The sequence below is a fragment of the Parasteatoda tepidariorum genome, chromosome 3 (assembly GCF_043381705.1).
Source record: "Parasteatoda tepidariorum isolate YZ-2023 chromosome 3, CAS_Ptep_4.0, whole genome shotgun sequence".
Classification (NCBI taxonomy): Eukaryota; Metazoa; Arthropoda; class Arachnida; order Araneae; family Theridiidae; genus Parasteatoda; species Parasteatoda tepidariorum.
Genome location: NC_092206.1, coordinates 88,590,555 through 88,609,381, shown reverse-complemented (window position 1 = coordinate 88,609,381; position 18,827 = coordinate 88,590,555). Strand labels below are relative to the sequence as shown.

Genomic DNA, 18,827 nt, shown 5'->3' with positions numbered 1-18,827 from the left:
GGGGGCACGAGAACTTAACGTTTAACTGTTGCAGTTATCACAACTAAAGTGGGAAGAAGCGTGTCACTTCTATTTCCGGAGAACCGGCAAGAACAAAGGACAATAAGGGATAGAAAAAAATGGCACTCGACAGACAAAAAAAATGGAACAATTGCTGAAATTGTTTGCCAAGGACTATCACGAGAGTTTTGCAAAACGAGTTGAGATATCAATGTTAATAGCGCGCATCGTTTCCTCAAGTGGTCGTTACTAGCACTTACCAGTCACCGAAATGGAAATTTTTACGATCTGACCTCCTCCAATCACGAATGCTTTACTACCAATTCTAACTGTTTGGAAAATATTAAATATACTTTTACGGAGAGGCATTATTTACTCTGGGTGAATTAAAACGGAAATTTATTGCTCAAAATCTGGGATGCTCCTGTTAAAAATTTCGTCTGTCGAACAATTGTAGTGAGTAACAGGTGCTGAGGCTGTTTTTCGAAGGCTCCGTCGTAATAAGAAATGACGCTTTTTCTGAGAATAATATACTATTTTTTATAACTGTTGTGATTTTGCAACTGTTACTCATGAGTGTTAGGTCAAGATTAGCCTATCTAAAGCCAGCGCTGTCTATGCTTATTTTGAGAATGGTGAAATATAGAGAAAAGTCACAGTTTTGTAAAAAAGAATAGCGTGCGTGGTCCAAATTTCTAATATTTAAAAAACTTACTCCAATGCTGCATTAAATGGACTAATACAAATTTACAAAAATTGAGGATACGGCAGTGATTATGGTAATTTTCATCTAGGTGGAAAAATTCCACCAATATTAGCGGATTTTCAAAAAAGATTAATAACTTGTAAAATATTTAAGTTATTTGTCTGTTCTAAAGCCCAGATAATTCTGCACGGCAAGATTATATATAGTTAGAAATCACGGCATTGCTTCAATAAGACACTTGGCGAAAATCGTAAGGCACTTGGCGACATGGTAAAGAAAAAAAATCTCATTTTTGAAGAGGAAAAATTAGGCACGTTTTAAAAATATTCACTGAAAAAAGCACCTTTAAAGGCTTTAAAATGAGAAAATCTAAAATAAGCACGTTTAAGAACTTTTTAAAAACGCTACGCACCATGCATGATATCAAATTCAGGCTTCATAGTGGGTCAAAAAAATCATCAGAACATTTTTTAGAACAGTATAGACATATCATATTACTTTTTTAAAAAAACCAAAAGGTAAAAAAATTTGGAACCTCGATACAGTAGAGTAAATTAACTTCCTAGAAAACAATTACTAATAAATTGTGTCGTTTTTAACAAAACTACTTAAAAAATCTTCATCCCCAAATTTTCCCAGAATATTGATTTTACGAACAGATTTAAGCCAAAGTTTAAATAATTCTTAGACTGCATAACCACACGCAAACAGTCCATTTAATATATTTAACTGACATATTTTTGAAATGTCACGCAAAAGGTGAAGCGTTATTTGAAAATGCACGAAACAAGTGATTATTCTAAGCAATGATGGCGAACGATTCAAACGAAAATTCTCCCTTAGTAGAGCAGCTTGTAATCCGTTTTAAGAAATCGGAGGTGTGTGAGACATAAGTTAAGATGCATTGTATGGCTTCTTGCTTTGAAGTGAAATGCTTCTACAACTTTCCTCTAGTTGAAAAGTAACAATGAAGTATTTTATAATTAATAAAATCTGTAATAATATTTATTATATTATTACAGACCGATACCGAGTATAATTATTATTATTTTTTATTTTTTTTGTATATTATAACAAAAAAATAATATACAAAAACCTAACTATTGAAGATTGACATAAAACATAATGTATACTTGGAACATTAATAGCGTGTATAATGGGACAGCTTTTTCGTATCGGGCCCTTAATTTGGCATGTAGAACGAACAAAGAAGCGAATCGAATCGTCACAGGCATGCATATCAACAGAATTTTCCAGTGTTTTCACTACAGTGCGAGAACGCGAGAATCTCGCATATTTTTTTCTTTTCTCGCATTAAAAAATGATTACCGCGAAAAATTCGTGCATTCTATAAATCAATTTCAAAATCCGCGAATTTCTCGCATTTTGGAAAAAGCTTCGAATTACGCCATTTAGAATAAAATCCGCTTCACTTTTCTTCCTGGATCTTTCATTCTTTTCAACATCTGCCCCATTATCTAGCTTCCCTATTTACCAGTATTGTTCAAAACCTTTTCGAACAACAGAACACAACCACGGAACCCCTTTCAGAACACATTTCTCTGCAACCACGCGTTTACCGTAGGTAAGGTTTCTTCATGTAAGACGCTCAAATCTTTTATGCACTTATGCAAGATGGACAAAAAATACCTTGCAAAGTCAAAATCTTCTATGATGATGCACCAAAAATATTCAATGCTTTAAAAAATAGAAGAATTTGAAAATGTATTATAATTAAAGAAATGATTTTTTTTTCAAGAGTTTTTGTGTTTTTTTAGTTTTTAGAAATCTCACTTAACTTTTTGAAATCTCACCCTGTTTTTGAAAAAGGGTGAGAAATTCTCACCCATTTTTTTTCTATGATGTAAACACTGGAATCACACCAGACGACAAAAAAAGAAAAAGATTTTATTATAAATGTAAAAATGTTAAGTAAAAATATACAATTTAAGTAAAAAAAATAACGAACACAGTAGGTAAAAATTATTATGTATTTGTGCCTTAAATTAAAATTCTCAGAAAACTTTTAAAAACATATTAATTCATTATTGTTGTTCAATTTCATTTATTTATTTATTTATAAATATTTTCAAAAAATCGCACGCAAACTACTCCAAACTACTTATTTTATCAGCCCTATATGCTGCTTAGAAATAAGAAGATATAATGCTCTATATTTGGTGCATACAAAAAAAGAAAAAAAGGTTTCAGATAACACGCAGACGAAAAGCAAACGAACCATCAAGAGGGAAAAAATAAATAAAATTCCCAAGATCACTGACTGAGCGAGAGGTCTTCCTCCTACGATTTGACTCTCCTATTTCAAGAAATACAGGTGCCATTGTATGGAAAAATGAAGTAAGAAAAATCAAGCAGCACCTGTGTCACATGCGAATATGCTAAAAACTATGATGACGTAACTCCCCACGCTTTTGAAACACTCGAAGAGCAACCATGCATATCTCGAAGGTAAAATGGGTGTGATGTGATCTTTTTCCGAAACCTTCCGCTTCCTGTGGACACAGAACTACTCATATTATACACTTCGTTACAAAGGGATAAATACGATTTCGAAATCAGGCATTGGAATTAACGACCGACAACAAATAGGATTTTTAAAAAAACAAACAATCGTTGAAATTTAATTATCGCAAAATTATGTACAATATGTAAAGCGAATGAGTCAAGCATTTGTCTTTTATTCTAGCAGAATTGTTTTCAACAAACACACCTACAAATTTACAACATAACTCAATATTTTATTTTTAGAACACAATAAATAAATAAAAAAATCTGTGGAATTACGAAAAGACTTTTCGAGATCATCCCGTGTCTGCTTTTATTTACGAAAGTCAAAACCTATTTTAAATAAACATTTGATGTGATGAAAAGATATTTCCTTACAACAAAATGCTTGCAAAATTGTACGATTAGAAAAGATAAAATAGATTTAGCGATAGCGTTACCCATGTTCTTGTACTTAAAACAGATTGTTCTAGTGTAATTGCGCGCGCCCGCAACACACATTCCTCAAACAACACATGTTCTGTCACTTTAAAACAAACGAACGTAAGCACAAAGAAATATAAAACGATACTTTTAAATCTCTCTTATTGCTTTAGAAACCATGGGTACAAAATTATTGAGAGGGAAAAAAATCTGGCTTGAACAAAATTTACCGTATGAAGGTAAAAGCGATATTTGTACAATAATTTAATACGAATACAATTATTTTCCGTTTTTTAAGAAATCGTGTTCTTAGAATTAAGTGCTTTATCTTAACACATTCAACAGAAAATATTGGCTTAGTACTGACTCACTTATTTCAGCTGAAACAGAATCCTTTTTTCCAAAACAAGAGCTAACTCGCTACAGTGGGGTGCACGTCGACAAAAGAAAAACAATTTTAAAAGCTAACACACCACGCCACAGAAAACAATTGCCTTTTCAAAATGCTTAGCAGATAAAATTAGATAAGATTGAATTTGCCAGTATGTAGATAAATTACTCCCAACAGAAACAGAAAGCTTGGGGTCCCTATAGATAATTTTACCAAAGATATCTTTGGGCAACTCTCCAATGTGAAGAGGCTGAAATTTGAAGCACTGCTATTTTCTTGCATTATCTAACAAATACCGGCTTTCATATTTCAAGAACCATAAAAAAATCTTCAAAACAATAAGAAAAATTACAACCCTATGCTAGACCTTCATCTTCCAGAGAAATTAATAGCCAATTATAAGAGCATTCATTCCTTAATCATAAAAACTCTCTGGCATCATAAATCAGATATTTATAAACTCACACCATTAGATAAGATTGAAGCAGAGAGAGAACAGAGATATTGTTGAGGAAAGTCACAGTTATAACAAGGCAACGGCGATCAAAAATAACACTCAAAAGGTGTCACATCTAGAATTTTATTGGCGGATACACAAGCTCATAAATGCTCACGAAGTCTTACTAAGTGCCAGCAAAACGTTCTCTACTTTGCTTTATGGGTGGTCATTCGATTGGCAAGTGACATTACGACCTTCGATGATAACAAAGGCCATAAGATGAATGTCTCCGTCGGATATATTTGAAAAATAAAACTAACTTGTACATTAACGTTAAGGTTTTGCCAATAATAATCATAATTATCATTCCTATATTACTTTTCAAAAAATTACATTACCACGATATTGGAAGTGCTGAACTTACTAATGCTGAATTAAAATTAAGCTACATAAATGCAAACATAATTAATTTTAAATATGTTTTAACTGTAAAATAATTTTTTTTATGAAGTTTCAGATCACAACACAAAATGGAAACACTATAAATGAACATACATATCTTAAACATTTTGCTTGCAGAGTGTCAAGTTTAGGATTACATCCATTAATATTTTCTATAGTGACATTTTTCAGTCCTTAGGGTTACGCGGAACACCTTTGGGGAATGGCTTGTGTAGACAAATTTCTTGGAGCATTTCATTACCTATATTCTTGTACAGCACACAAAATAAATAAATAGACTACCCTAAATAACTTTTGATCCGATTATGTTCGGATTTTCACTTTCTAGGACTCAAAATATTAATGGTTCAAGTTGGTGACCTTAAATATGCCAATTAATTAGTGCAGACGGTATTTTAAATTATGAAATCAGATACAAAAACGTACTTTCTCGGAATAAACATTCCATTTTTTTAGACTGATTTCTATTTCTAAAACTCAAAATATAGGGTCACAATCTGGGCAAATATGGTCCCCGTAGTTTAGTAGGAGAACGGTCCAAACTTTGGACCCTTTAATGTTATTTTTACTTTTTGCGTATTACACTATATCTCGAGAACTTCCGAATTGAAAATTTTTTGCTTACAATTATAAAATTCGCTTAGCCACAGATTATTCTAAGCAAAAAATAAATTTAGTAAATTATTATTATTATTATAATTTTATTTAATAGTCAAACAAATTTTGAATTATAAGGTATACAATTTTTTTNATTGTAATCATGATTACAGATGTAATCAAAATTTTTTGAAAGTTGTAATCATGATTACAAGTAATTGATTACTTGTAATCGTGATTACAAGTAATTGATTACATAGCTGTAATTATCTGTAATCAATTACACTTGTAATCGATTACTGAAATCAACGGCCAACTCTGATTCCGTCCCCTTCCTTGTTTAATTGCATCCTCCCTAATGCTCGTTATCTTTTCCAAGAGCCAGTCGCTAGGCCAATTAAGATCAGTAATTTTCATTCTCTTCCTTTTTAAACTAATTTTTTTCCCCTAGTTTCCAATTTAAAGCTATTTCTAGGATATGGCGAGTCTGCATATCTAGTCATTTTTTGTTTCATTTTTCATAAGCCAAGTTACCCCCCCCCCNCCCCCCCCCCCCCTCTTGGTACGTCAGAAGTTGTCGTATCAGTTTTTGGCATATGATCCGTGTAATTTACAATATTTATAAAATAAGGTGCTGAGGTTAAAGTTTCAAAAGATATTAATTAAAAAATTGAGTAATTGAAAAAGTTCGAATCTCATCTGAATTACATCCAATTAAATTGAACATTTAGTAAAATATTGTATTTAAAAAATAATAATAATAAATAAATAAAAAACTGTGGAGAAATACTGTGAGCAGCACATTTTATTAATTGCTAAAATTCAAGCAAAAAGTAAAAATTTTGTTCAATGGAAAGCTTCATCTTCCTCCATGGCAACCCCAAGACAACAAGTTTTTTCATGGACAACGTAATGAAACAAAAATTTAAAAATAGTAAAATTTAAACATTTTCCAAAATCTGCAGTGTCCCAATGACTGCCTTCAGCTCCCAATAGGAAAAGAAAGACTCAAAGAAAAAAGTTAAAATCTACTGAACGACTTTCATTTCAAAGATACAACGCAATCATTCCAAAACTCATTAAAACACAATTATTCATATTCAAAAACGTCGGCAAACAGCATAAAAATTTTTGCGAGTATTATAGTTAATATCTGGGTTACAATTCAATATAAAAAATCTGCAATTTTTTATACTATTAGAAAAATCAGATAAACGATGAACCAAGATTAGATGAACTGAAATGTTTTAAAAATACCATTGTGCAAACCAGAGTTAATTTTAATAAGAATGTAAATTGAAATCGGCTTACCAAACTATAAGATACTTATAATTACACATAATGCCAAGTACACATATTAACATAATTATAATTACGCATACTACATTATAAGGTGAAATCAAATACTAGAATGAGATATTCTAAAATCAATATCGTTGAAATTGACAGCTTGCAAGTTAAAAGTTGCAGCAAACTTGTACAATGATATGGTTTAACATGCATCAATGTTTTAAATACTGTACAAAGACGGACAGTATTCCACCAGTAGATAATGTGATATCTACAAATATATATCGTTGAGCTTGATATCTAAGGTTGCAGCGAATTTGTACAATGTACATGCATCTATATTTTAAACACTGTACATTTACGGTTAGAATTCAACCAGTAGATAATATGAAGAGCATTTCACGAAAAGTTTTATCACTAAGCTTCTAAACATACGTCTGAAGAAGTTCTATAATTACAGTCATACAAACCATTTTAGTTTTTGCACCATTGCATCTGATTTAATCACAGAGACAGACAGCTACTTCAGCTGAGGAGTAAATTAGCCACGGAATCCTGTTATACTGAACACGATGAAATATTTGAATCCCGAATAGGTTGGAGTTTCAACCACAATTTAATGGGATAAACTATTGTTAATCATTTGTATAAATTGCCTAAGAAGCATAGAATTGCATCCACTGTAGCTCAAGCGAGAAGAAAGAATAAATGGGCGTGTCCCCTGACCGAAAGTAACTCGAGTTCATAGAGGCTATAGACTCTCTGGTGGTAAAAAAAAAATGTTTAGTAGTGTTTTTTAACCCCAACTTTAAGCACCGCAGCAACTTTTTAATTACTTTGCCTAAAACAATTAAGCTACATTTTTAGATTATAAAAGCCCTTAAGAACAAGTCATTATGATACCAATTTTTTATGAACTGTATTGCTGCCACATCAATGTGAAAGGAAAAAATTCCAGTAAATTATACCAATTATAAAATTTATTCTAACTATTGTAAAAATAAAATGGTAAAATATTTAAGACGTATTTAATTAAAAAAAAGAACTATTTTACACTAATAGTTATGAGTTGGAACTAACTATCACTTTTTACACTTATGGGCCATTTAATATTGCGTAAGCATATTTTTGACAATTTTACAACCCTTTTTTGTCAGCAAAAATAGGAAAATCGCGAACCACCTACCCTCATGCTTACATAAGAAAGTCGTAAGTCCTTCACTTTAACTTTGCACTAAACAAAATTTACGCTTCAATTCATTTTATAAAATTTTGAGTAAAATATCCTTTAGGAATTTTGGTTTTTTTTCCGTGGACAAAAATTTTGACTCAAATTCTTCAAAGTCTTTCAAAAAATTTTCAAAATCTTTCATTTCCCGAATTTAAATCCCAAAGTTTTCCAATCGTAATTTGATGTTATTTTATTTCTCTGTGTATTTGAAAAAATGATTTGAAAATTAGGAGATTTTAATAACTTACGTAAGCACTGCGCTCCTACCCCTACCCCCTTCTCAACAAAAACAAGCTAATCACAATCCGAGGTGATTACGTAATATTTATATAGTCCCTAATGATTGGCACTTAATTGTGAAAAAGATTTTGTTATGTTCATTACAGTTTATAATTAATCATTTTAAATAGTGATAGATATTTTATTCATTTTGAATATGTTTACTGTTAAATTTAAAAAAAAGAAAAGCTTAAAAAATTTATAATTATTAACGATGCTGCTTACCCCATAGCCCATAACTAACAGGAAATATTTACATAAATACGCAAGAAAGTGTAATAAACTCAGGAAAACATCTATTCTGATTACGAATTTTTTTCCCGGAAAATTTCTAGAAATTTTTCATAAAATACACAAAACCTTTTATAAAAGAGCTTTTATAAAACCAGGAGGCCAAAAGAAACTACCAAAATCCAATAGAACTGACAACTATGGCAATGGAATCCAGAAATAAAAATTTCAGTATGAAGTATAAGCAGTTGTGACCAATGACCTTAATTTACAAAAATATTTTTATTTATGTTATTTTTTTAATTACTTAATAAAGTAACTTAGTAAGTTAAATGTAACCAAACTTAGTAAGTTAAATGCATGCAGACAGCAATTCAATCACCACGAGAAACGATTTGAAGATAATTAAAGACGAAAGATTTTAAGAGACATAATGTGATAATTTTTAGTCAATGAAATTGTAATAATATGTTTACTTTTTGTTTCACTATCTCTATTAGTTCACTATCTCTATTAGTAGCGAGAGCTAGACTTACAGATTGGCAACTCAGCGTATTAAAATAGAGATTTTTTTTCATCTTTTAAATGGTATTTAAAATTTACAAAAATACAAAGTTTTTATCACTAAAAAAAAACTGCTTACAAAATAATTTGATATTGTTGCAAGTCACAGTCACAAGAGCTTTTAACAACAGGGAGTTACTTTATAAGTATCAATAACTAGAGCTATGATGGAAACTTAGCAAGATCATTTAAGGTCAATTTACGGGTTTTTTTTTTTATTATTATTATTTATTTTTTCAGACTCAGTTGGTGGCTGTATTTACCGCTTAATTCCAAACTATTCTCGAAAGCCTGCAGCAAAGGGGTTTAATTAACCTCACGTATCGATCACTTCTTAATCCGGTTTATTCAACCTCTATCCTACACTGTAACAAACAGCGCACAGTTAATTTTACGAGAATCCAAAAATTATTATAGATCGAATAAAAATATCTGATTCCAAACCTACAATAATTGATTCATCATAATAGATTCAGTTTTGTTCTCGTGTCATAAAAACAATGTAATTAACGATTTAGCGACATTTATTTTTTGAAATGAGAGATAGTATTTATAAATGTCATTTAATAATTTAAGCAAAATAGGGATTAGTGCCTTTTTAAAATCAAAATGGTTGTAGATAGACAGTAAAAATTATGTGTAAAATTTTCCCAATTTTTACTTAAAATAAAAACATTTTTACTTAGTAATTGTAAACTATTTCCATTTAAAAAACTTTAATAATGCGATGAATATACTTCACCTTATATTGATATGTTGTATAGATCTAGGCCTATATCTATGGTAGTTAATCTTAAATATTATGGCATACGCCATGGTATCGATACTAACTGTTTTTCTAATAAGAAACATTTATTTATTTGTTCTTTTCTGATAGACTTAACTTTCTAAAACAAACTTATTTAAATAAAAATGGCACTTTCTAAAAAAATAGAAGGCGAAAGACAGAAATTGTGTCCGAAATCATTAAACTATTTTTACTAGAGTGCTTGATTGAAAAAGTTACGATAACAAATTTAACAAAGCGACGATACGGGACTAAATATAGCCGCTACGCCTGAGCTCAAATCTGGTGTCGTCTGTTTAGGCACTCTAATTTCCACTAAACATTTTACAATAATTAAGAAAGATTTAATAATGTAACGAAAACATTTTACACTACTTACTAAGTCATCCAAGGATGTAAAAAAGAGAATTCTTCTTCAAAATTTTGTAAAAAAATTATTTATAAACTTTATGAAAGTAAAGTAAATAGTTTCATAACTTTGCTGTCACGTCATATAAGCACTTCGATTTCTTTTTTAACATACAATTCAGAAGCTTCTCAATTATAGACTAAACATTCTCCGCAACGCCAAAAGTAAATTAAAAGCCTGCTTTTAGAAATTCTATTGACTCAAACTGATTATGTCAAATAAGATCGAAATTAGTTGCCAAAGCTTATCTTGCCTGAAAAGTTAAATCAGCTATGTTCCACCATCATGATTAATACGAAACTAAGTTCTTAGTAAATTCTCCTCCAACTTTTACAAGCTTAAGTAAAAATTCACTCATTTTCATAAAAAAACATTTATTTACATTAAGTGAGAAAAGGAGCTAACACATTTATTAAATTAATTACACTCGCTCTAATGCAATGTCTCAGGTAAAAAGCTAGAGCAAGCGTTGGCATCGAATTTATGATGAATCGGGAAAAGTCAGTTTTGGCGCGGCAAAATAAGACGCGCAGAAAGAACTCGGACAACTGGATTGTTTAGTTTAACTTGTAAGACAGGAGTATTAGAAAAGAAAATTAAAGGTTGTGAGGTCTTCTCTCGAAAATTGCGTGAAGGTTCGTTTTTTAATAAGGGTTTATAAAAAAACAAAATGTTCTTGAATTGATTTTTTGAAAAGGATTTTTATTTTGAAAACTAAAACAGCGAAAATTATTAAACATTTCTTTTAGATAATTTGATCCAATCACCTGATCTGATATACCATTACTACTGAATTTCTAATACTGAATCTAATATTGCTATTAGTGAATGATTTTAGGTATCTTTGATAGTTTACTTGAAATTTTTGATACGCAAGGTTCTACAAATATTTCAAATTAACTCTCCCATTTTGCTCTACAAAAAATATTCCATTAAAAGTTATTTTTTATACACATTTAAAAGCTTAAAAGTCATTAAAACGTAATTTATAAGTAAAAAATTCCAAAGTGTTTATGGAAGTTATCGTTAAACAGACCATATAAATAACAATAGCTTTAAAGATGGATAACTTAGCGTCTTCATCCTGGAATGATTTGTTAGATTTTAAATTAGCGAAAAAAAAATCCATAAAAATTTTTTTCTATTAAAAAGTCCATACAAATGACTGAAAATTATTTCCATGAGCATCAACTTTTTGCAGTTTCTTTACTGCAGGAGGACAGTTAAATAAATTAAAGTTTTGGAGCTAATTAACAGAAAACTGTAATAAAGAATAACCACTTTTAGTTTTAGATCTAAAATCAAAATCAGAAAAGTGATAAAAACAGTGAATACCAAGGTTGATAAACAAATACTGCAAGTAAAAAATAATTTTCGATTAAGGATATATTTATATTTTACAGGTAAACAATGCTTTTATTTATTTTTTATTTATTTTTTTCATGCTGATAACCTGATTTGTAAAGTTAAAAAAATTAGGTAACTTAAAATGAGGAATTAATTTTTTAAAAAAACTGTAAAAGCTAATAAAGTATAAATTAAATTAATACGTTGTGCAAAACCATTACAAAGTAAGCTTTTTAATCCTTTTTTTAACTATTCCCATAGTCTCTGAAATAATCACTGGCATCTGGTTAATTTGAGAAAGTATTTTGTTTTTAATAGAACTTTAAAATTAAGCTCACTTTTCAATCCGCCTTTAAGTTAACTATCGATATATTTTTATTAGAGACTCATTTATTTAATAAATTTCATTAAAAAAAAATATGTCATTTTCAAGGAATTTTACAAGCACAAGGGGTTAATGTAATAGATAATTGAACTCCAATTTTAGTTCCTTTGCCCATTATAGTCATTTTAAAATATTACAAAAAGTAAATGTCATTAAGTATTTTGTCAGTCTACAGAATATATTTAAATAGCATACATAAAACACAAAAAAATCTTTATAAGCACTTATCAAAGAGAATAAAAAAACTTTGTAAGAAAATGTTTGCATTTTTTACTGATTGCAACCCGACTATTGGAAATTTGAAATATTTCAAGCAAAATACACGAAGTGCATGATCAGATAATATAAAAAAATTACAATGTATACATTTGGTATACTTTTATAACAATGTATACTTTTATAACATACAAAGATTTCAAGAAGTACAAAAAAGAAATGCCTTCTAATGATAACCAATAGTTTCCTCAAATTTACATAAATTATTATGCAAAATATGCTATGTTATGCAAAATATTCCATAATTTGATAAACGTGTTGACGATGTAATAGGAATATCGGATTAATACATCAATAACATTTCTTTCTTTACTTTTTTGTCTTTTTTTTAAGCAAAAGTAATACAAAAATTTTCACTTTAAATTCTATTTTTAACTGAAAAGGCATAGGAACAAAAAATAATTTAAATACATAATCTAACAAAAATAAGCACTGGTGGCCTTCAGTAAAAACAAGGACAAATGATTCATAACGAATAGCACAGGAGTAGTTGAAACCAAACACTAAATCTTCATTAAGCAGTACTTTTTTCAGCTATTGAAACAAGTAATATGATTGAGAATGACTACATTAACAATGACAAGTTGCAGTTAAAAAGTGTTAATCAATCATCATAAACAAATTCAATCAATCATTAGCAAATCCATTTTGTTGAAATTGTTCTCAAGACAGAAAGGAAAATATATATCAATGCTGTTGCCACTAGATTCTAAAGAGAGGCGTTTAAAAAAAATAATAAAATAAAACATTAACAGTTAAACTTATGTAAAACTTTATGAAAAAACATTCTGGATAAATTAGATCCTAAAGTACTAAATGCAAAAATTAGTACACTAGGGAACCGATTATCCGGAACGATCGGGAACATCGCTATTCCGGATAACTGATTTTTCTGGTTTTCGGAATCGCTACAAAAAGACGTTTTTTTATTGTTAAACCCAACTAAAAAAAATTTGGAAATAATCTTAAAAAGAAGAAAAAACGATGAAGTAATACACTAATGATTATTTCCAAAATGATAGTAAGGTGAACATCTTTCAAAAAAGAAAGAAAAATCCTACAATCTTCAGCGGAAAAAAAAAAATTTAAAAAATGGCGGGAAAATTTATCGAATTTCGTTCTGGTTTTTTGGTTTTCCGGTTTTCTGATTTCCGGATAACGGGTTCTGTACTACCAAAATATACTTTTCAGAAATGTATTTGAAGAAGTTTTAGAATAGTATGCTGTATGCTTTTCCCAATCTTTCTACTGAAGTCATATTTGAGAAAGTTTCGGAACTTTTATGAATTAAGATTCTAAAATGCTGAAGTACCAATTCGATTGTTATAAGATTTAAATAATTTGCCTTATTGAAAACAAAAAATATTTTTTTCTTTCTAAAATATTAAGAAAAATTTGTTTAGAACATAGATGGAGTTAATTGATTTATTAAAAAAAGTAATTATGTGAGTAAGTTATAGTGAAAACAGAAAAAAACTTAATTCTATTAATAAGACAATGCGTGCAATATTTTTTTTATTTTATGTCAAAAATACAATACATACGACTAAGTAAAAAAATATTATTTGCTGAACTCTTTATTGCATTTTTTTTTTCATAATGCTGTTCTTGTTAAATCAATATTACTGAAAGAGTGGCTTTCGCTTACCAACCTTATAACTGCTACTAAGCAATCATTTTTGTGCCTTAATAATAAATATATATGTACAACAAAATTGAATACAATTTAATTAAAACATCTCAAAGCATAGATTTAAATTTCCCACTCTATTGGGACAGAATAATTTTGCTTGGTTACCATTTTCAACGGCATCTATGAGCTTGTTTTTTAAATTCTTATTTAATTTTTTGCCGCAAAGATTACTGAGTTCTCTTTACACCAGGTGGTACAAGAGGCCACAAATTCAGCAGTCCTTATTATCATTAATAAGGGATATATCCCTCATTCCTATTATTATATCCCTTACTAATGATAATAAGTAATATATCCCTCATCCCTATTTATATCCCTTCATCATAATAAGGGATATATCCCTTATTAATGATAATAAGGGATATTATGAAGGTTTATCCCTCATCCTTATTATTATATCCCTATGATAATAAGGGATATATCCCTTATTATCATTTGTCTGTAAGTTAGTTTTGGCCGGACACTTTTCCATTTTCTTTCCGGCTCCCACGTTGCACCTTTTTTTTTAGTTGGGTCTTTTGAGGACATTCTTAGTATGTATCCTATCCAAGACCATCTTCATTTTTTCATTTCTACAATGGATTTAGTTTTTGTTTTTATGATGGAGGTCACTGCGATTTTATTTGGCCAGTATATCTTTAAAATTCATCTAACACATTTAGTCAGAAAAGTATCGAATTTGTTTTCCGGTTACTTTTCAAAGAATATTTCGTAATGCATTATAACAAGAAAGTAACCCACACAGCAAAGAGTAGCAACGTAAAAGATTGCCCGTAGAAGACAAGCTTTACTCACTATGATCAGGTTCAAGAAGGAGGGGAAGTCAGTAGGACTTTTCTGGTGCTTTCCTTCATTTTCACGCAAATAAACATCTAGCTAAATTACAAATAACTACTGACACTTGAACCAAGAATTACTTAGCTTAGAAATTGCATAGCATAACAATGGATTGATAAAACAGTTGCATGAGAAAAAAAAAGTTTTCAACATGATACAGTAAGCACAGAAGATTAACAGATATACATTCACTATGTTGAACACCTAATGCACAGGGTCCAATAGAGAATGAATTTAAAATAAATAATTTTGATGGAAATTTCCATTCAATCACTCCTTTTAAAAATCAATTGTTAATCACTCAATGAAATATTACAGAACACAAATTGCTTTTTTTTAAAAACAATATGTTTAGATGAACCGTGACGATGACTTATTAAATACAATTTTGAGAATAATGGTTTTGAGGTTAAATATGGTTTTGTGAATACACTGAGGAATAATGGTTAAATATGATTTTGAGAATACACTCAATAATAATTTTAATTACAAAGACATTGCTTATTGTAAATATTTCCCTCTCGTGATTTTTAGATACTGGAATAAATTTTATCAACAGCAAAAACATACAATAGTTTAGCACTTGAAAGGCTACTAAAAGGTTAAAGTTAAAACTAGCATTTAATATAAATTTGTCAAATAGTAAGCATTTCTAAATCAGTAATAATAGTGTAAATATCTTGATCTCAAATGGAAATTGGGGTAAGAAAAAATAATGGAAATAATCTTGGAAAGCATGAATTAACAAAAGGCATGCTACTCATTATTATGTACCTTTTTATTTTTAAAGCATTAAATTTACCAAGAAAATTTTGAATTATAAAAATTCAGACAATCAGATCATTTTGAGACTTGTTCAATGTTTGACTTTCACAGATCAAAAAAATTCAAAAACATTGCACCTCTTTATTAACAACGATCTCACATTATTTATCAATTTAAAATATAGATTTAAGCTTTATTATTATTATTTTTTTGAACCAATTTGGTTTGACAAATTTTTTTTTAAGATGTCTTTAAATATTGTTTGATTATTTAAATACTATTATAATTTTTTTGCTTAATTATCGTTTTGATAATTAGTAAATATTACTTTTTCAAACACACACATAAAATAGTATAAGAGGGTAATTTAAACATTGTTGAGGATTAATTTTAGTTATTACACATTTAATTACATAGTACACATTTGATATATTACACATTTGACAAATTTTTAAGTGAGTGTCCTTTCAAAACCATTTTCTGTGAGGAAGCACCCTGCCCTTTTATTATTTCTAGGGAGAACTCAGCAATTTATTATATATATAAATTTCAATTCGAAAAACAGTGTTAACCATTTTTGATTTTATAATCTTGTTCCATTTAATGAACAAAAAAAATCTAAATGATTTCCGAAAAATTTAAATTAGTACACCATTGTATATAAGAACTAATACAATTGGAACAAAATGAATTAAACATATTAAAACTGTAACTCAATACCAAAACTGTAATATTTTATTTTCTACAAATAAGGATCATGAGAAATGTATACAGATAAATCTAAACTCTTTTTATTTTTTAATCAAATTAAACATACTCATTGAGTGCAAATATGTAATTCGAATTAATTGGGTATAACCTGTATATTTAATAAATTATCAGCAATCTCAACTAATAGCACACAAATAATCCAATATGTACAGTAGAAGAATTTAAGAAAGCAAATAAAATAAATAAACACACTATATAACTCAGGTAATTGGGGTAGACAAGGTACGAGAAATATCAAAATGTCCATTAATTCTTTGAAAAATTAAAAAATTATTTTGGAAAATACGGTAGATTTCATTAGTGATTCCAATAGCTTCCATACATTCAATTAGAATACCTGATGTAATTAAATGAGATAAAGAAACGTAAGAAAAACACTGCATTCTGACGGCGGCAAAAACATATTTACATTTTAAGGGGGTGTGGCATTTGGCCCGCACCGCCATTTTATAACTGAACTTGCAATCCAGCATAGCTTTAAGCGGCGCTTCAGACAATAATTCATAAAAAATATTACGGGAGATTTATTTTCTTTCATGATTTTCAATCATATTATGTATCCCACCCAGATCTTTCCATTACACGTACCAAACATGGCGCAACTAAGCCTATTGCAATAACAGCCAAAAAGAAAAAAAATCGCGCCATTCAAAATTTTCCAAACATAAAGATATTGGACTCACCTGTACAAAGTTTAGGATAAAAAGATATCGAATAAAGCTAACTTATGTCCAAGGCTTCGAAAAGTTTTTTTAAAATCCTTGTCGTAATGATATTTCGTCGTAAATTTAATATCATAGATCACAACACCACTCCTGCACACCGCACATTGAGACTCAGAATTAGGGTTACCACAATGAACTCCCTCTTTTCATCGCCAACGCCGAAATGCGGTGAAAGATATTTTGCAGAGCGTGACGGCTATCAGCTATCTTACCTATGATTTAATGAAAGAACAAAAACGGCGCCAAATTTAATTTTTGGTGAAATTTCTAAGATCTTTCTTCCAAACTTTTAAACATAGCGACCCACTTTCTTAGAAAGCGGAATCTATAAATTATAGCGACCCATTTTTATTCTCGGCGCATTGAATTTTTAAGACGGATAACGTTCTTTCAATAATAGGAATTATTATTTAAAAAAAATTATACCGAAACGTTTATTATTATTGATGTAAAAAAAGGTACTTTATTTACGTCTCATTAGAGCTAGAAAATGAGCTATTGGCGACGGTCTGGAAAACATACTTGAGGATGATCCGCAGACAAGCCATCGAAATTTTTTGACTCTGCAGACGGGATGACTCCCTTACTTTAGTACCCCGACGACCTGCACTTGAAAAAATTTAGACCTGTAATGCTTGCACTTTACGGTAGAACAGTTTAACGAGAACCGATACCGCGCACCCTCAGTCCCTACTCGGGCTGATCAAAGTGACCACCCACTTGCTTCCTGACCGTAGCCAGTGATGCTTGACTTTGGTGTTCTACTGGGAACCTTGTCTTTACGATCAGTCCAATGCGGGACTTGTAAAAAAGGAGCTCGTTGCTATTGACCAAAGATTTAAATGAAAGAGCAAGAACGTCCCAAATTTTATTTCTGGTGAAATTTCGATGATCTCAGTTTGGGGTTTCTAAACTTTTAAACATTGCGACCCACTTTATAGCCGTAAATTATAGTCCCTCATTTTTATTCTTGACTCACTGATTTTTTAAAATGAACAGCTCACTTTCTTTCAAAATTAGGAATTATTATTTAACGAATAATAGCGAAAATTAATTATTTTTATTTATGAATCAGTAATGTAATGTTATGGATACGTGATTGAAGAATTAAAAAGGCATGACACAGAATTAAAATAGTTATTTTAATTGCGAAATGGAATAGTATTACAACTTTATCATCTTTATCCTGAATAAAAAAGCAGAAATAAATTATTTAAAACTATTCCACGAATTTTAATTATACACTTTAAAGCTTTCTTCAGTATTTTTCATATATTATTTGAATAAGCAAATTTATTAAATACGTATTTTACTGTAATTCAATGTCACACTCACAAGTTATTAAACTCACAAACCATAAAACAGTTATGATAAGTAAAAAATTAATTGTACTCAAAAATATAATTTTACAAAAAAAAAAGACAATCTTTTTAATGAAGCTTACAAGAAGTTCATCCTGGATTTTTAGTTAAGCCCTGGATTTTAGTAACTCCCTGAATTTTTAGTAACCGCATTATCGTTAACTACCAAAAAGTGACATACGACCCACTAAGCAGGTCGCAACCCATAGTGAAGAACATAATGCTGCTTATAATAGTTAAAAAAGTAAAAACAATTTATTTTTTATTATTTGCTTTATTTGCATTTTTTTATCATATTGCTTTATTTGCATTTTTTTATCATATTGCTTTAC

General features: G+C 29.6%; 1 protein-coding gene across 2 annotated transcripts in view; it reads right to left on the bottom strand.

Moving 5' to 3' along the window:
- LOC107455995 (band 4.1-like protein 1) overlaps positions 1-17,327 on the bottom strand; it is a 66,440-nt gene extending 49,113 nt beyond the window's left edge. The window contains exon 1 of one of the 2 annotated variants that reach the window (XM_016073755.4): positions 17,093-17,327. The gene's annotated coding sequence lies outside the window, so the exon portion shown is untranslated. The remainder of the gene's footprint in view (positions 1-17,092) is intronic. The other variant, XM_071178942.1, reaches the window with a different exon arrangement.
- Between the last annotated feature and the right edge of the window lie 1,500 nt (positions 17,328-18,827).